The sequence below is a fragment of the Gavialis gangeticus genome, unplaced genomic scaffold (assembly GCF_001723915.1).
Source record: "Gavialis gangeticus isolate Ggan-Ray unplaced genomic scaffold, GavGan_comp1, whole genome shotgun sequence".
NCBI classification, from domain to species: Eukaryota; Metazoa; Chordata; order Crocodylia; family Gavialidae; genus Gavialis; species Gavialis gangeticus.
Genome location: NW_017729019.1, coordinates 15108562 through 15128690, shown reverse-complemented (window position 1 = coordinate 15128690; position 20129 = coordinate 15108562). Strand labels below are relative to the sequence as shown.

Here is a 20129-nt window from a genome sequence, read left to right as displayed (position 1 = left end):
CTAGGATGACTGAACCAACCCAGACTCACCCGGTGGTAAGAACGCTAGCAAGAAAAAGGAGGAAACATCCCATAAGTTGTTTTAAGTTTTGCCACATCTCAAAGAAAAATAAAATGGGTTCAGCTCTGAAAAGGCCACACAAGGAATAGAGCAAGGCCTGGAAGCACAAAATCCCCATCTCCACAAAGTTGGGGTTTTAAATAGACATGCCAATGGATTTGCTGAGAAGCGACAATCAAGGGGCACGAAATTGGATCTCAAAATGCCAAGGAGGGAGCAGAGCCCTGCGGCAGAGGCTGTGTCATCGTGCACTGCTGCAGCAGCCTGCCTGGAAGAAAATGCAAACGCCAGCTTTGGAGGCCGTTCCAGTGCTGTAGTCAGCATCAGGCCCTCTACTCCACAGCCGAGGGAGAGCTTTGCTTCCATGGAACTTACCTGTATGCCAACAAATGATGGGAAGGGGATGGAGCTACCAGCTGACAGTAGATTCAAGCCACAGTAAGCCTTCTACTGGCAGAAGTGGGAAACGAGAGCCTGTGGCAGGCTCACAAGCACTGCACCGGCGATGTTATGCCCTGCCTGTTTGACTTTGCCACACCAGGGTTTACTCGCCCACCAAAACTTGTTGTTGTCTGGGGTTTTACCTGGAGGTGTAGTCCAGTGGTATCCCTCAGACCCCAGGTGACTCTGCTGGTGATCCTCCTGCAGGGCTCCTCCTTCCCTACACCCCACCCCTATCCACTCAGGTGGTACAGATATGGCCTCAGTGGTATCCTGGCACGAGGAGGGTGCTATGTCACTCCTGTGTTAGGGCCTGGTCTGTCAGCTGCCTGCAGGAGTATGGCTGTGGTTTCGCTGGCTAACAAAATAATAACTCAACAATACTCCAGATCAAATGGTTGGGATGATGCAGTAGACAGGGCACTGATGTCCATTGCACCTAGCACTTTGTCTCAGCATCTGGGACTTCTTGAAGTGGGGTTCACCTGGTTCTCGATGCAGTCCCACATTGTGGGGACCCCAGGTTGGGACTGAGCCTTGGGCCAGCTAGTGCTCAGCCATGCACTGAAGTTTCTCATGGATCCTTCCTTCACACCTACACAACACCCAAGGTTCAAGTAGCTCCCTGCTGGCAAGCTCTGGCTCCATGGTTACTCAGGCAGGGTAAGTGGGTTTAGAGGGGTCCCAAGCAGGGGTTTTCCCCCTGGGAGCCCTAGCAGGGCCCACCGGGCTGCCTTCTCCCAATCCCAGATGACCTGCACCTTTCTGCATGCAACGTTGCATGCGGGTGCGAGCGAAGTCCAACTCGAGTTCCCTGAGCTATAAACCGTTGTTCCCATGCTGCAAAGGGGGTTGTGGTCTTCCCGGTGCTGAGCCAATCTTGGTGTTGCTGGGTTTACCAGGGTTTTCTGCTCTAGGAAGAATCTCCAACTCCCGAGAAGTAGGAGAGCATGTGCTTGGGCCCTCGCTGGCTGCTACAGCAGCTGGCCAGGCAACTACACCGGGTGAAATCCCTTTCTGGGATCACAAAGAGAAAGCAGCTCTCATACATGCTTTGTTCCAGCTGTGGTGGGAGCTGCCACTTCCCCCCTACTCTCCTCCCCCAGGTTCAGCTCCTAGGCTCCTTTTACACCCAGAGTCTCCAAGGACTGGACTGACCGGCAGGGTTTCTTCTGGCCACGTGGTACCAGCTGACTCATCTGCAGACCAGCCACCAGGACGCCAACGCCACGATAAGTGGGGCTCCAGCCTGCCACAGAGCCCCATGGGAGTGCAACACAGGAGTGAGAACAGCCCTTCAGTACTGCGAGGGGACTCCTACCCTGCCAGGAGCTCCCTGCCGTAGGCAGACTCCAAGGACTTTATTTCTGGAGAAGCAATGGTGGAGAACAGCATCGGTGGGCTGAATCACAGGGCTCCCCAAGGGGGAAAGCACCTGACAAAGGTAAAGCCAGACAGTTTGACAGAATCTGGCCCCCAGAGAGGGGTACTGGGGTGGAAGAGCAAAGGGCCTTCACTTTGCTGTCCAGGGCTGAGGTAGGGGCTGCTAAGTCAACTCTGGAAGAGGCGAATTGAGCTAAAGCTCTCCCTTGGACCTGAGGCAAGCTCAGCACTGGGTCCTTCCCCGGGGGAATGGGATCCAAGAGACATCAGTCGCTGGAAGAGGTGAACTAAGCTCCCCTGTCACAGCTGGTGTCACAGACGGATATGACACCAGGCAAGAGGCAGCGGTTAGCGCTCGTCCAGGAAACCGAGGCAGACAAGCCCCAGCGTGGGGAGCAGAGCTGCTGCTCAGTCAGGTGCAGCAGCCAAATGTCACTCACCCAGAGTGACACTCGCACAGCTCCCTCCTGTGTGCCGTGCTCTTGCCCCAGCACGCGGACAGGGATGTCTCACAGCGTGTTGGCTGGCAGGCAGCCAGGTGAGATGCGAGGGTGAGGGGCAGGACCACCGAATCAATGAGAAACAAGTGGGGCAGGGAGCTGTTGTGCATGGGAGCAGCTGCTTTCTCCTTGTCCCCCATGGCACAGCGCCTGCAAGGCTGGTTTCCAGTAGCCTGCAGCTCCCAAGTCCCCTCCATCCCTCAGTGCCTCATCCTTCTCCCTGTCCCCACATCCTGGACAAACCTCCTCCATTCCCAGCATGTGGTTTCCCACATTTCGTGCCTCTGTCATCCACCTCCCTCCTCCAGCCACTACCACCTTCAACATCCTCTCTACGCAAGATGGTGCCTTTCCTTCCCTGTTGCTGGAAAGAGTCCTTTTCCACCCGCACTGGCTGGCTCCCCGAGGCATGAGGGGAAGGATGGGTATCCTCAGGGACCCAGCCTGGGTTCCACCTACCTGACTCAAAGACACATGAGGAAGGTGACAGGAGCCCAGCAGAGCTGCTGGCCAGAAGTAAGGGCTATCCTAGCCAGATCTATGCCTGGTCAGACAGCAGCCCTGAAGGGAGTTGGAGCTGCCATCACCGGCAGGCAAAGAGACCCAGTCTAACATTTTCAGCCCTTGCTCTGGGTACCTCTGTGTCACGAGGACCAAGGTAAGACAACAAAGATCCTGATTTCTCAAGGTTACTCGAGACAGCAGCCCTCTGAGATGAGAGGAGTCAGACTGAGCAGCAGGTCACCTCTAGCCAAAGCAATCTGGAGGACCCACGGGTTTAGCTGGTGTTACAGGACGAAGCAAACCATGCACCCGGCACTAGCTTGAAAGGGGCCTGCCTCTGAGCACGTCAGGAAACCATTCCTCAAGTCTCCCTTGCCTGGAAGAGATGGGGTCTATTGGCTGGGCAAGCCTGAGAGACTTCGGCAGCAGTGCGCGGGGCCATGGAACAAGAGCAGCAGGGAGTCCTGCAGCTCAAGACTGAGCTGTATTAATGGAGCTGTAATTTGACAGACTTTCTTTCCTCTCTCAATGAAGTTTTAGGTGCCATTTTCTCATACCCGGTGCCAATAGTTGTAATCAGTCCAGGTGCAATGTCTTCAGATACCCAGTGAGCTGCCCCCGACCAGGGCTCTGCAATCACACAGTGCAGTGCCTGGTAGGCCACTTTCTTTCCAGGGCAGAGATGGACTCAGCACCTGGCTAGTTAGGCAGGGGGCAGGAAAACCACTCCCAAGCCCCTCCAACACCACATCTCAATCCTGACAGGCACCAAGCTACCAAAAGGAGAAACCCAGGTCACAGAAGCAGAGAAAGGAAGGGTTGGGCGCTTGGTTCCTGAGACTGTCTAGTCCAGTCCCCTGCCTGAGGTAGGACCACCCCTATATCCAAGCCATCACAGACAAATCTATGGCTAACCTATTCCTAAAGCTGCAAAACAACCCTGTTGTAGAAGTACAAGGCACATTGCCCCAAACCACCAAGAGCACACTTAGCCAGCACAGGTGAAGTAGGGGGATGAGGGCTACAGCATCCTGGTTGGAAAGAAATCAGACCCTCTGCTCAGTGACCTGCTGCTGCAAGGTTGTTAAAATACAACTGAAAGATTCACAGGAGAAAACCATGTCCACAGCTACAGAGAAAGGCAAGAACCCCCCAGTCCATGCCAATCTGAGCATGGGGCCCTGTACTGCTACCTGCTAATGGACAGAGACAGCTTGGTTGCCCCAATCCTCTGGACCCACGGATTAAAACGAGACAGAGGGAGAGCAATGGGGCTGACATGAGCAAGCACTGTCCTTGCCAACAGACAGCCCTGCACCTGGCACCCTTGTCTGTACAACTCTCCTACATGCCACACACACAAAAAAAACCCCAGGGCCAACCCAACTGTGTCGAGACAGGCTCCCCTCACTGCTCCCCAACCCGCCAGGCCATAAATCACCCAGCTGGCACCTGTAAGATAAAGTGTCTTTGCAAAGGCTGCTCAGCAGAGGCTCTGTTCCATGTGCCTGGTTTGGCAGACACAATCCTCCTCTTTCAGCTGAGCATCCTTTGCCGAGTGCCCTTTTCTGAGCGAGCGTGTTGGCTCTGCTGCTTCTCAGCGTGACCTTTATCTGCCGGCATGCTCTGGCTTGGCTTTTGTGAGATCATAAAGGGAAGCAACACACTCCCTCCGCAGCTGTAAAGGAAGAAGCTGATGGCTTGGTGTAACCAGCCGTCTTCTGCACTGGATAGCACCTTTATAGTCATAGAGCTTGCAAAAGGAGCACAGTCCTGCTTGCCAGCTCTGAAGCGCCAGGAACGGGGACCCAGGTGCTGCCACAGGACCTTCTGCCATGACCACATTTAATAAGCAAATGGAGCCTGTGAGCCTACGAGGAGGGAAAGACCTGGGAAGTTCAGCTCCAGAAGTCTGTGGGGCCTGGGTTTGGGACACTAAATAACCTCACTGGGGGCAGGACACATCAGCCTGGACAAGTGAGGCACGGGGACAAGGGAAGGGAAGACCAGGAGGACAGTGTCTCCGTAGGGCAGAGGCAGATCTGGGTGTCAGCTGCTTCTGAAACCAGCAGGCACCATGGAGAGATCTCTCTGCAGGGAAGGATCATGGGGGTCCAGCACTGGCATCTTTCCTTTATCAACCTCAAAGCACTTTGAACACATATGCTCACCCACCCCCTGTGAACCCAGAAACCATTAGCCCTGTTTTATAGCTAGGGAAACTGAGGCAGGGAATGAGATATGGTTGGATTTTAAAGCATTCAGCACCTCAGATGGGGCTGGAGGCTCTGAAGAGCTCAGCTCCTGGGTAGGCACCTCAAAAAGGGCCAGGTTTTTAAAAACACTCCACACTCAAAAGCTACCAGCCCAGCAGGAGCATGGCAAAGTGGGCCATGGAAGCCTGGAGCCCCAATACCCAATTCTCTCGTTCCGGTAGTGCCAAGACCACAGTCCTCCCCGGCACGACGGCTTGGAGCAGGTTGGCATGGCAGATGAACTGTTCATTCAGACTGCTAAGCGGTGCAGGTCTCAGACAGCAAAGCGCTCTGCAGGGCAACCGTACTCTCCCCAAATGCCCTGCTCTAGCTCAGGCAGGAAAGTCCCATGGCCAATAGAGCAGATAACTGCAGTAGCCACTTTCTGGCCTTCTCAGCCAGGCTTGTGACTTCCATATTCCAGGTAAAAGCTCGCAAAAAGTCCGCTCCAGCTTCCCACCTAGGCATCTGACACCATGAAAGCAGCAGTTACCCTGCAAAGCGTGCATCCAAGGCCAAGCACATGCTGGGACAGGACACTGGGGCTCACATGCACACTACAGGGTTGAGTCCCACGCAGAACAGACTCATCCAAAGCCACCAAAGCCAAACCCAAGGGCACTTACTCAGGCAAAGTCTTGTGCAAGTCCCTGCTGAGTGCTTCTTGGCTGAAAGGGGCTTGATTCAAAGCCCATCAAAGTAAATGGCAATCTTTCCATGGATGTCAAAGGCCTCTGGATCAGGGCCAAAGCAAGCGATGACTTTTGCCTACTGAGTCTTATTATAGTAATAATTCCACGCTGAGACAACAAGCCACCACGTTAAATATGCAGCACCCTTCCTCTCTCCAACACTTCCCATGTAGCGCAGGTTAAGGTAATTTCCAATTAGCCTGTTATATACTGGCCTTCATCACGCAGGAGCCAAGGTGAAGCCGCCTTTTAGCACAGAGCCATTAAAATGAGCAGGCGCTGCATGCCAGCGAGAGCTCACGCTAATTTATGGGCATGGGGGTGGAACGACAGGGGCCAAGGGAGAAACACCAGAAAGGTTAAGATGCTACAACATGCTCGTATATCTCACTAAGCATTTCTCCTGTTAATATGCTCTGCCGCGGCTGCCTTTGGAGAGAGAAAGAGAGATGGAGGAAGCAGCAAACCTGAAGTGCAGTAGGCAGTGAGAGAGGGAAAGACAATGAAAGGGCAGTGACACTTTTCTACAAGACCCTGGCAGCAGGATGTCCACGGTGCCCTCACCTAGACTGGGTCAACATCCCCTGTGGACCCAGCACCGACCTCTGACCGCTCCCAGCTTGCTACTGGGAAATCTTTACTGTGTAAGTGCTATTGGCTCCCTGGCCTCCGAGGCATTGCTACATGGGCCTTATCCTGCTAGGGGCTAAAGCACCTGCAGCTGGCTTCACTTGGGGAGCCAGAAATTCAGCAGGAGCCTGTCCACGATGGATCAGGCTCAGGGAGCAGAGGGCACTCAGCCCCTTGCAGCGTCTGAACAGCGTCGCGCCAAAAAACTGCAGCTCCGTCCCGGGTGCTGAATCAGAGGATTCAGCTGGAGCGCCGCGGCGCCTGCAGCAAATAACAGTCCTCCGGCGAGACTCAGTAATTGAGTGCTGACTGCACAAGAACTGCGATCCTTGGAGATGAAAGGGGACCATCTGCTCCACCCCTCTCTGCTTCTCCCATGCATTACTGCTAATAACAACCTCACTTTCGTCACAGGGCTGGAGGCCGCGCAGGCTAATTCCAACTCGCTTTGCTGATGGGCCGCAAAACCTTGGGCTGGCAAAGGAGGGCCCTTTTGGGCACCCTTGGGGAGGTCCCAGGGGAGCCGGTGGGGGGAGGGCAGACAACTTCTCCTGCTCTCCATCACCTCCGTGTTCAGCTCTGCTGTCCTGTCTACCAGATCTACAGTTGCCGTTATTATTTTTATTAGCACTGTGCTAGGATTACAGGAGACAGTGTGCCAAGGTCAGGGTGTTTGTTTGGTTGTTGCTGTTTTTTGGGGGGGGTTTTAATCTTGACAAGGCTTATCTGTTGGAGCAAACCTCCACACGTCCGTGATTAGGGAGATGGAGATTTCACAGCTGCGGCTGCACAACAAAAACACCCTTAAAAGTCAACTTGATGATGAATTCCTGAGTTACTCTTGATGCGATGATTCAAAGGCGCAAATCAAACTGGGAGTGTAATTAAAACAAAAACAAAACAGAAAAAACCAGGAGGGAGAGATTTGTTTGCTTTGCTATCTGCCTTGTGGCTTTGCACTGAGAGTCATCCTCATGGTACATGAGCAACCTCTCTCATGTGTATTGCCATAACGCTGTGATGAGTTGCCATGTGCAATGAAGAAAGGCTGCTTTTAATATAAATCAGAGACAGCTGCATGGTCTACCAAAGAAGGCACTCGGCTGGGAGCCAGTAGACCCAGGGACCTCACTCCTATTTCTGACAGTGGTCTTCTGCGTGACTCGGGACAAATTCACGTCACTGCTCTGTGGCTCTTAATCCACATCTGAAAAAAGACTGCTTAGCATACTTCTGTTTTCCACCAAGCATTGTCCCCTGAAGGAGACAGACTGTGTACATGCTCTTAGGGAGCAAACACCAAAGGGGCATAAATAATATGGGGGAAGTGAATTCATTTGAGAATCCAGCTGAACAGATGCAGGCGCTGGCTCTGCAACAGTCAAGAAGCTCCAGCGTTTCTGCTCTGAAACGAGATGCTGAAAAAATAAACATTGCACAACTCTAAATCCATTCCCTTCCATTGGTTCCCAGATCTAATTTGCTTAGTTTACAAATTCAAACATAATCCTTCTTACTGCCAGTGCCACAATCTCAGGCTGGTATCTGAAAAAGCACCGCAGTCTTTCTCTCTCATAAGGCGCCGCTGATAATCTAGCTACGGGTGCATATCCAGTTAATCTGCTAATCTAACACCTAGGCACCAGTTATCCGATTGTGAATTATGAACTGGAGGCTTCAGAAAGCTTGTTCACAAATATCCGCAGATTCCAACTGGAAAGACAATGCCTATAAGGAAAAAAAAGAATGAAGCAAGACAACGAGGTCTAGTAAACAGAGAACTGAACTGATGCTCTAGAAGACCTTGGCTCTAGGGCCAGCTCTGTTCCAGACCAGCCGAATGTCCCTTAGCAAGTCATTTCTCATCTCCCTGTCTTTCTTTCCCTCTCGCCCTTGTATCCATCTCACCTATTTAATTTGCAAACTCTTTGGAGCAACCAGAGTCCTTTCTCAGACATATGCGTAACACAGCACAGTGGCGCCCCAACCCTCACAGAGGTATTGTAGATCAAACAGGAAGACGGTGCTGTTTATATATACCCCCCTTCCCCCTATTAACTACATTGTAATGGCTTGATCTTTAACTAAATCAGAGCTGCAACTGCAGGAGAAAAAGCAAACACGTTATCACGCACCTAGATTGCACACAGAGTCACAGTAGCAGTGTGTGGAAATAACCATGATTAGCAAATTTCCCAATGTGCATGCACAAGTCAGGCAGGCAATTAAACTCCCAGCTTGTTTATGCCCCAAGACTGCAAGCCATAGAAACGCGCACGTAATAGCAGCCAAACTTTCTTTACAATCCTGTTAGGCAAGTCACTTTTGTGCGTGTGACATTCCAACGCAGCAAGCAAAAGTAATGAACCCAGCCAAAACGGAAATAGATAGACATGAATGTCACATCGTAATGAACAAATGCATCACAAATATATATCAGCCTCTTAACTAAAAATATAGAAAACCCAGTGAAGGAGAAAACAATACGGAGGGAGAAAAATGACAAGGTGAAATTGATCCAGACAGATGACTAAGAAGTCTTGCATGTGGCTCGAAATATTACCCTCTCTGCAAAATATAGAGCTGCAGTTTTGAAGGCATTGCATAACAGGTGCTGCATGCCAGGGAAATTTCGTAAATATAAATCTAATATTTCATCTCAATGCACCTGGTGACAGACCGCAACGATACCAGCTCAAGCGCATGTTTACAGATCTTCCAGGACTGCGGGAAGCCTTGGGTCCTTTGCCCATCTAGAACAACTGAGGCACTGGCTAAAAACCCCTGGGACCACGTGCAGCTCCCAATCGGTGTGGAAGGAGGCACTGGGAATCCCATGTCCCAGTTTCCAGGGCTCTGCTCTGGCCTCTAATGTAGCTGTAGGTGGTACTCTTACATCTCTGCACTTTAGCTAACCAAGCAGGAATAATAACCCCTGCCTCTGCGAGGCACTCAGATCCCGTTCATTTTAGCGCAAGGGCTGCGTGCAAGCCCTTTTCAGTATTCATCTCCTTTCCTGAAACTACAGACTTATAAACAATCCAACATACCCTATATTTACACGCCAATAGACAGTGCTCTTCAGACACTCATCTGTTCCCACACAGACCCTAGATGCTTTCATTATATGCAACTCACCCAAGAAGGGACATTCAAAAATTCAACATTTGCAAACAGTTACTTTGCCCTACCAGTGAGATGCCTTTGTTACAATCTCTTCTCAGTACAGCAAGCAATGATGGTACGGCATGACCCTGGTGGCAACAGTGGGTAAATGGGAACATTTTTAATGGCCATAATGGAGTTACAGCAATGACCATTACTTTTTTTACGCAGGACATAGTTAAACTTGAGGAATTCATGGCCACAGGAGGTGATGGAGGCAGATAGTACAGCCAGGTTCAAAAAGGGACTGGATAAATTCCTGGAGGATAGATCTGTTGATGGCTGCTGAACAGAAAGGCTGGAGGTGTCTCCTCTCCCTTCTCTAAACTGATAATGGTGGATGGGCGGGAGGGTACCGAATAGGAAATAGATGGCTCTAGAGCAGGGGTGGGCAAAATGGCCTGGCCCTGCCCTAGAGATATCCTGTTCAATGCTCTGCCTCTATATAGCATCCACTTCTGCCACAGTCAGAGGCAGAATACTGGCCTAGGTGGACCATTGGTCCGACCCAGTAGGGCTGTCACTTCTCATGTGCCATTCATAAGGGCTGGACTAGATGATCCCCAAGGTCCCCTCCAACTCAATAATACTATGTTCTGGGGCCATGGGTCATGTAATCCAGTGCCCCCTCTCTGGCAGCGTCGAGAACATCTGCATCAGAGGCAGGTACAAGAAACCCTGCATTGGACACTCATGGAATAACCTACCCGCAGGGGAAATTCTTCTCAGCCTCTTAGCAGAGAGATGAGTTTCTGCCCCAAGCAGGAACATTTCGCACTGTAAATGCAAAGCAGTAATATGAGATTTTGGCAAATACTGTAATTGAAGGTCAACCTGGTAATGCAGCCGAAAGAAAAGAGCTTGAATGCTAACTGGTAGCTACCATAATGAACATTATTGCAGTACGTAAATAAAAATTTACTCCGAAGGCTTGGAACTGGCATAAAGAACTGGAGCACAGCTGTGTTATGGAGGAGGTGGCATGCACACACATCCACACGCGCAGTGCAAAGAAAAAGGCACACCAAATTTGGGACCTTTGCTTTAAATATTTTGCTGAGAGAGACACCAGGAAGTTCTGACATTGCCTGTGCAGTCAACATGCAGCTTTCTAGGAAAGCAGGCCAGCTCTGCTCTCTGAGATGTAATATCCTGATGCAAGCGGATCTTATGTGGAATCTGTGACTCAAAGCATTGTTAATAGACAGATCTGCATGGCATTCTTCTATAGAAAGGCTTCTTTGCTCCACTTGACAGCATGAAAGGACCTGGAAGAAGGAATAAATTACAGGCCCCTTTACACTGCCATTATGATGCACAGAGGTCTGCATATACATGAGAATCTGGTGCATATACATAAGTTGTTATAAAATAATGGGTCTGCAGCTTCTTTTGTTTAGTAGGTTTTACACTGGTATAATTCACTGGGTTTCAACTGAGCCACTTCAAATTTATACTAGTGTGAGAGAAAGAAGAATCAAGGCCCAACCCATTTTCCCTTTTAAAATCCTGTACAATCCACTTCACAGGTGGGATTAGCAGAAGTACTCATTTCTGTCAGTGAAAGCTTTCCAACTGATGGCTTCCATGGAAACAGGTGGCCCAAGAGCTTTTCGAAACCCCACCCTATGTACTGGGACCAGCAGCCAAATATGCAGAACAACTCAGACTCCTGGATGCATCCAAACAGGACCAGGCCAACAAGAGTGCAGCACACCTCTTCCAAAACTATGGTCCCCACTCCGCGGGCCAGGCCCTTCCAAAGAGGTGGACCCAAAGAGGGCAATCAGATCGGCGTCTCAGGGCTAGTCAGACATCCCAGGCCACTTGGCCATCAACCCCTTGATGCACATGCATCTTCATATATCGCCTTATTGCTCCATCTGTAACTATGGGGCAAACTGTAAACCCAGCAGTAGCATTGCTCATTGAGTAACAGCTCACCACAGCGAGTGTGTAACTCGCAGGGTACGCCTGTACCGCAGTCACAGATGGAAGAATAATTAGTCTGCACTGAGCTCTGAGCTGCTGTAGCTAGACAACTCCTGGTCTCCAAGCTAGCTAGTTTAAAGCTACCTCAGGTCCCTCTACACAATACTGCAGTCATGTCTCTGTAATATATTATAGCTCTGTATTATACAGGCTGTGTTTCTGTTAAGGAAGCGAGATTACTCCTGATAATACAGGGACTGTAATTACACTGCCGTTATTTTGCAATTACAGTGTAATTATGCTCTCTTGATAACTAAATCATCACCAATGCACTGAATCGAAAGGTTAACTGTATAAACGAATTGGGGTCCTTCCGCCATCCTTGATTAATACATGTGTTTGGGCTCTAAGTACATTCGTTTGCTCTGTAATTACTCAGCTGTGCCAGTAACTGGGCAGTTATGCGAATCTGTGGTACTCGCCAGTGTTTTAAACCACAAGCACACTGTGCTCACAGCATGACTGTAAGTAGCTATCTGCATCCTAGGGTAAAGTGTAACCCAAGGGGAATCAGGATTTCAGGGTTTTAGTCCTCCCTCTGCTACTGGTTTGCCGTTTGTCCTTGGGTCAGTCATTTTTCTGCTCTTCGTCCTGGCTTCCCTATTGGGATAGGGGGCAAGCAGAACTAGTTTTGCAACCAGGCTTCTCAGGAAGAAGATGTTCCCTTTTCAAGAGGCTCTCAGCGGCCTCCCCCATTGCACTGCCTCTCAGCATACCTCCTGCCCGTCTCACATCAGCCCTCAACATCAAGCCAGCTTCCTCATTGGCACAAGTGGACGGGACCTCTTTCATCCCAGAACTCAGTGACACGCAGACCTGTCTGGTTCCCTGGGCCGGGAATGAATTGCACCACGGGTGAACCTCAGCGTGTCTAATAATAATGACATTTCAGCTGATCACATGCCAGCTCACATCAGGGCCAGCATTCCCCCCTCCTCCTCTGCTTCGTGGGAGCACGGTTGTTTGGGGGTTCTGTGAGCTCCAGCTGCTGGAGAGCTGAAAGAGGGCTGTGAGGCCAGGAGAGGCACATAACTTGGTCCCTTAAATTTCTTCCACTACTGACTGATGTTCATTCCAGAGTCCTTCCACAGGGACAGCAATGAAAACATATGGTTGGCCATACTGAAGCAGACCTGTGGCCATTTATCCTTGGTACAGTCACGCGAAATCTCCTGCCTCCAAAACATGGCCAGCACTAATTGCTGTGGGCAAAAGGCCAGAGACCTTTTTCAGGAGGCAGGTGTGATCTGGATTTACCTGTGCAATATTTCCTCCAACCATCCAACCTAAACCTGGATGCCTGAGCCTTCCTCCTGCTCTGCTGACCTGGCATTAGAGCCGACAGGGCTTTTGTAGGGTCAGCATGGCCCAGGGGAGACCAGCAGTGCTCAAAGGACTGCCAGGATTCCCTGGGGATGACGGCTGGAGGAGGCTGGTGAAGAGCTGAATACTCAAATACCAGCTACTTTTAGCAACCCTCCCATGGTCTCCATTGCCAAAGAAGAGCCATCCTGAAGAGGACCTGGGTAGGATGTACATGGGTGGAATGGGAAGGGTCCGATGCCATGAGACTTGAAGGGGAACCTCAAACAATACTCCCGTCTAGCAGATCCCCTCTTTTCCCCCATCCTCCCCCAGCAGCTCCCACTCCTCTGAGAACAATGCAAGGACCTGGCAAATCAATCAGTCTTGACTACATTATAACCTCAGTCTATTAGAGGCGCCATTTCCCCTGCCGCACATCAGTCCTCTCCCGACTCCAGCAAACAAACTAAGATCTGGTGTCTGGAACCAATACAATCTTGGATCACAGAGTCCTTGAAGGCAGGTGAGCAATTAATTAACTGGCACCAGCTTCTGGAAACTTTCTAAGTGGAGCCCCTTGAGTCCCCAGCCGACCTGGGCAGGATTTGTGTGGAGTCCACAAACCTTCCTGGCTTGTCAGTCCAAGAAGATGAGCACGCCCCAGCAGCTCCCACTGAAATTCACCCCTCGGCACATTTTTATTTCAAGATATTCCCCTTCTCTAACACACCAAGAACCCAGCCCAGAGCAGAGGGACCCAGCCATGAGGAATCAACCTAGCTAGCAACTCAGGCTAGTGAGTAGACAACAATCTGCTTTCTAATACAGCCAAACATCCAGTCCACCCTCATGAACAAGGCCTTGGGCCACACCTGCAGAACAGGGGGCAACATCTTGAAAAGCAGCGACTGGAAAGGATGTAGGGGGTCACTTGCTACTCAACCTCAGCTCCCAGGACACAGCTGATGAAAAAAAAAAAGGCTAATGCAATTCTGGGATGTCGAAGAGAGTTGAAGAGGAGGAGGGAGGTGATTTGTGCATGCAGCTGGCACTGGTGAGACCACTACTGGAACCCTGCATACAGCTCTTGTATCCACATTTTGAAAAGGTTATTGAAACACTACAGAGGGTGCAAAAAAGAGCCACAAAAATTATCTGAGAGCAGGAGAAAAATATATGCTTGACAGCAAGAGGCTTGATCTGTTTAGCTTCTCAAAAAGAAAATTGAGTGGTGAATTAATTATAGTGTAAAGTACTTTCATGGGAAGAAAACACTAGGTCCTAAAGGGCTCTTTAGCCTACTGGAGAAAGGTAGAAGTGAAAAAGAGGGAGGAAAAATAAAGCCATAGTCAAAAGTCAGGCAAATGCAAACAGCAAGAGATTGCTACCAGTGAGGATGGCTAGGTAGCCACTGCAGTAGAGTAACCAGGAAAGGTCAAGATTGAATGCCTGTGGGGAAAGGATGCTTGGGTCAGATACAAATTGCTGGGCTTGGTCTAGAAGTAGATGGGCAAAGTTTTCTGCACAGCAGTGTGCAGGAGGCAAACAAGGTGAACTGAAGGCCCCTCCTTTCTGCCCATGAAGAGGTGCTCTCCCCTACCCTGGGGGTCTTCAAGAGAAGACTGGACAAGCACCTAGCTGGGGTCGTCTGATCCCAGTGCTCTTTCCTGCCCAGGGCAGGGGGTCGGACTCGATGACCTATTGAGGTCCCTTCCGACCCTAACATCTATGAATCTATGCATCTATGACTATCTGTGAAACAACTCCCCCTCAGACCCGTGGAAACATTTTCATGCCAAGTCTTAGAAGCAGAGCTCTACACTCACTAAAGAGTCACTGTGCCAGGCGAATGCTCCTGAGCAACAGGCCTGCACAGCCACGCTGCCATCCAGCTGCTCCTTGCCTATAAGATAAAGTCCTTATGCTCAGCCCATCTCTAGGGAGGTGGGGGCGTATCAGACTGGTACAGGAGGCCGGGCCTGAGCTTGACAGAAGGGCATTCTCACCTGCTATGGCAGGTCTTATATTTCTATCCCCTTCACCAGCAGGACAGATGATTCACTGATGGGCTCCAGGGCAAGTGTTTGAACCTGCTTGTACCAGTCAGGCAGCAAAGAGCTCTCCATTTGGGGGCTAAATCCATGCAAGAGATAATGCAAAGTGACAACAATGACAAAAAAGGTCGCTTTCCCCTTTACTTCTCTTGTTGCCACATGAGTCACATTATCATTACCATCCAGATGGGGCTGCAGCTCCTCATGTACAAACCCCAGTAGGGCTAGCAGGGGAGCTGTTAACAGAGCAATAAAAACACATACCCACGCAAGCAACACAGCCTCCCTCCCCACCCATAATGGGCACAAAAGCACACCCACACTCTCACGGGCACGCACGCAAGCGTATACACAGAGGGATTCTCTCATGCGTGCCTGGGGTCGCAGTTCCATGTTGGTCAGATCTCAGGGCTCTGCTGGTACGTAGTACGTGATCTCAACTGTACGTCTGCGTACTTATGTCTATAGGGCTATGCACGCCCACATGAGTAGGCACGTGCAGTCACACACACGTGCTCAATACACATGCTCAGCCACACTTGAGTGCACACGCCTCATGCATGCATAAACCCAAGGATAGACACGCCAGCTACACACACACACACACATAGGGGGTATAGTCACCAGACGCGTGCACACAGCTGCCAACCATCAACATACCCACATGGCAAAAAGTACACACGTGCACAGACACAAGGGCACCCGCACAAAACACACCTTCTGCAGCACAGCGACAACCCCACTGCAGCCCCGCGCAGCCAAGCCTGCCTGTTCCAAAGTACACATGAGCGCACATAAAACTGCAGAGCCATGAAAATATTCTGCTTTTCAAGTTAAAATCCTGAAGAGCAGAGATTCCGGGTCGAATCCCCAGACGGACTTCGCTGCATATTAAAAGCACCGCCCGTTCTCAGAGCCCCAGTGCTGCAGAGACATAGAATTAACGCTGTTCCTATTTATAGGGCTTTGATTAGAAGCTCGTCACTTGGAAGTTTTTATTCCCTTTATCCATTTATAAGGCCGTAACACAGTTTGACTAGCACTAGATAGGCTGGTATCCCACAGATCTTGCCAGAACTTAATGTGCCATTCAGATACAGTTAAATTAGTAATAGACAGCAGTCTGTGCACGGTAGGACTCTAACTGCCTCAGAAACCACTCTTTGGTTCCTGTCTCTCGCGCTCTCTCTGCTTGGATTGTGCTGCAGACAGCCAGAAAAATGTAGAGCAGGAATGGACTGTGCTGCTCTCCCCTTGTAGCCAGCCCTCCTCCACCATTTCCTGGCACAAAGCTCTGAGTGCCTACCCTGTCATCCCTGGCAAAGGCTGGGGCTGGGGTAGCTGCAAGCTGCCAGTGTTCTTGTACCAGTCCCTACAGCGGCTATAACAGAGCTCTGCAGCGGTACAGAGGCCAGTAGTTTGTAGACACGATACCACATCTGCTCTTAGCAGTAGTGATTCCTCCTGAGACAGCCTGGGGCTGGAGTAGTTGCTTATCTGCCCCCCTCGTCCCTGCTCCCAGAATATTCCCTCCAGCTGGGACAGGGGAGGACTCCAGGAGCTGTGAGCACCTCATCGCCACAGCCGTAGCTGCGCCCCTGTCCCGGTGCTCTGCCTTCAACCAGCACCGTACCTAGACTCCTGGCAGCCCCAGGTGAACTTTTAGTATCAGGCCAGCGATAATAATAATCGTCCAAAAAAAGACCATTTTGGGGCCCCTTTTCTATCCGGGCCCCAGGCAGCCGTCCAGTTCACCCATGCCTGTGTCCGGCCCTGCCTTCAAGTCCCCCATATGTCTCCAGGGCTCCTTCCCCTGGCTCCCAACAGCAGTAATCCTTTCTAAGCGGCCTACGGCGCCAGTCAGCAGAAAGCTTTCGGAAACCTGACAAATCCTTGCAAAGAGTTTTGCTGAGCACAGAATTTTCAGCTGTCCAAAGTCTATAGACAAGTTAAAGCACCTGCCCTCAGGGATAATTCCCCTGAACTAGGTGAACCAAGCAACAGTGCCAACTTCATTTTCTGTTAAAACCTGCAAGTATTTGTAAAAGTCTTTTCTTCTGGAAGGCGCCCAGCTCCAGGCTGCTTGGGAGAGGCTGGAACAGGCTCCTTAGTTAGTCCACAATTAAGTCAACGTATACCAATTCTCCTTGCACAGACAAAGGGGGATTTATAGCTACTTACTCAACGGGAATGGGTAGTAATGGACCAGAAAAGCCAGCAGACTCTGGCTCAGAGACTGCTACGGACTGCTGACATTCAGTCACCAGCAGGGCTGCCCCTTGCTGTTCCTGAGCTCATGATCACTTATATTTTATCTCAAAATGTTATTTACCAACTCATGCCACATTAGTGGAGCTGCGCAGGGCACATATCCGGGTAGAACAGGCCCCACAGAGACACAGTGCGACTCCCCGCACTATGATGAATTGTTTGTAGTGCACCAGTGTCAGTTCGTGTCAGGCTAATGCAAGGCAGAATGAGTGGGCCACGCGGCTAGGAGCCTGAACAAGTCAAATGCTGTTGAACCAGACAAAAGAAGAAAAGGGCAAGATCTCGCACACACCAGACGTACCAAGGCAGAGGGGCAAAGCTTGCACAGCTCTGCTATAATAACCGCTACGCTAAGCAAACTATATTTGTGACCGCCACTGTGATTGCAGCTCTAAAATAGGTGTGCCCTTGTCAGCAAAAATACAAACCTTGAGATGTAAACTGAAGTATAAAAAGGCTTGAAGCAAGGCTGGGTATCTTTGGAGTAAGGGTTCCTGTTTCTCTTTCTGTGGGATTCCTGCAACCTGATCAACTGTGATAGCCTAATGAAGAGACATCATTGCTTTCAAGCTAAGCTGGTTCGCATGGTTGTTGCACCAAGGTCCAAGCGGCGGACCGAGGCTGGAGGTCCAACAACTCGCACCTAAGGAGTCATGCCAGCTGCTGTACAAACTGCAAACAGAAGATGGTCTGCACCCCAAAAAGCAGAAGTCATTTCCAAGAGAGGGCTTGGGTCATCACTTGGGTCCCAGGAAGAGACCCTGTCTTCTGTACCTGACTTTCCCACGACAGACTGATACCGCTCTGTGCCTCAGCTTCCCCACCACAAAAACACAGATAAGGATCCTCAGCTGCGTTTCATTCCAGGCATATCAACCCCCATTTTGAAAGAGAGATTTCTTATAAGGGGTTCAAAAGGTGTCCCTCTAGATATTTCAGTGGGGGATACCAGAGCACTCTAGAATAAACCCGATCACCTTAAAACCACGAAACTAGAGTCACCCTCCAGAGATCAGGCAAGACGTGGCGGCAGTGAGCGCCTGTGTCGATCTCTGGTCAAGGTCAGAGATCACAACTGTGCCCTCCAGCTTTAAAAAAGTCTATGAATCCATGAGCTCCACGGCAGTGGGACAACACCACTGCCTGTAACTCTTGTGTCTTTCCCCAAGGAAGATAAAAAATGGTGCCCGGTGCACTGGCGCGGCACAGAATTGAGCACCCACTCGATGCCAGTTCAGCGCAGGACTCAGGGTGGTGGCACGTACAGGCTGCGTGGCGGCACGACAGAGAGAGCTGCAAGGCCTCTGGGTATCGGGTCGCCTCACTAAAGCATCCCTCTTCTATTCAGCAGAGACCTTGCTCCACTGTACATGGAGGGACACATCAAGGTTTGCCAACCCAGCTGCCGGTGTCCCCACTCACGGGCTTGCTTTGCTCTCTTGCATCGTCTCCGCGGGCGTTTCCTGCCAGGTCCAGCCATGGGAGCCCAACCGTGCGGGCTGCCTTCCTGGAAGGATGGAGTATCCCCATCAGACAGTTCGAAACTCTGCTCCGAGTCCAGGCTAAATGGAGAGCAGGGAGGAAGGTCTCTGTTGTCATGGAAATTAACATAGCGACATCTTGAACAGCTTAGGCCATAGAAGTTTGCTTCGACTGAAGCATGAAGAAAGCTGGGGAATAAGGCCAGTTTGCCACTGTGCAAAGCCCGTACAGCCACGTAGGCCGTCCTTGCTGTGACCCCGCAGCCATGTGGACAGGTGAGGAGAGAGCAGACCCAAACAGCTGCTATGTGGGTGGAGGGCTATTCAATGTGGCCACTGAAAATGCAGGGCTCAGACTCATTAAAGGAGCCTCGGCGACCCCATTTTCCAGCCTAGGACTTCCTCTCTGGCACAAGCACAGAAGTGGCTTCACAACAAGAAGATCCCTTGAGCAGCTATTCCTTCTGCAGGGATAGTCTCCCCAGGACAGAGACCCTAACCACCCTCCTCACCATTAGGTTACCCATCCCATTGGCCATCAGATACAATGGGCAATGCAGCTAGCACAGAAGGGGCCCACAGACAGAGCGAGAGAGTCTCTTAATCGAGGACGCAAAATTTATGTCACGCCTGGATCATCGTTGGTACAGAATCGGGGGGTTTTGTTGTTGGTTTTTCTTTTTTCTTTTTTAAGTCCAGCTGTAGCCACGCGTTGCTGGCCAGCCCAAGGATGATTTATACTTCAGCGAATGAATCAATACGATATATGGCCAAAGACATCTTTAATCTTTCAGAAGGATTAGGCTGCAGAGGGGGCCGTCAGCAGCAGTCTACGGCCCTTCGCTTCAGATTTCAATTTGGAGAGCAGCTTTTTTTTTTCTTCTCCCACCCTCCACTTCCTACGCTTTCCTCCCACTCCCTTTTCCCCCTTGCCTCTCGTGCCCTGCAGCTAAAGCCATTCAAAACATCAAACTCCATTTAGTAGCTGGGCACTGCTGCAAGGGATGAGCTATTTGTATCGCAACCACCATGCACAAGGCCACTTGGGTACCAGGGCTGCGCCTGGAAGGAAGGCAGTAGCCCACTGGGGAGTGTCAGTCTGCCCCACAAAATGGGCTCCCAAGTGGCCCCAAACCAGCCCAAGGCTGCCTGCAGGGGAAACGCCTGATAAAAAGGCAACCATGCCCTCCCATGGGAGCAGGAGAGGTGTTGGGGCTGGAGAAGACATAGCCAGACCTGGCTTTAGGCAGTCTTGCACCATTGAGGACTCCCCTCAATGCTATCCCAACCAGTGCCAAGAGCTGGGCCTGCTCCCATCAGCCCCCACATAGAGGGGCATTGCCTCCCCTACTGGCTGGGGCAGCAGGAGAGGGGGGGCTTGGGAAAATAACACACA

The 20129-nt window shown here is 50.9% G+C and overlaps 1 protein-coding gene across 1 annotated transcript in view; it reads right to left on the bottom strand.

Annotated features, from left to right (window-relative positions):
• Nucleotides 1-20129, bottom strand: part of GRM4 (glutamate metabotropic receptor 4) — a 266804-nt gene that overhangs the window by 129764 nt on the left and 116911 nt on the right. The window lies entirely within an intron of this gene.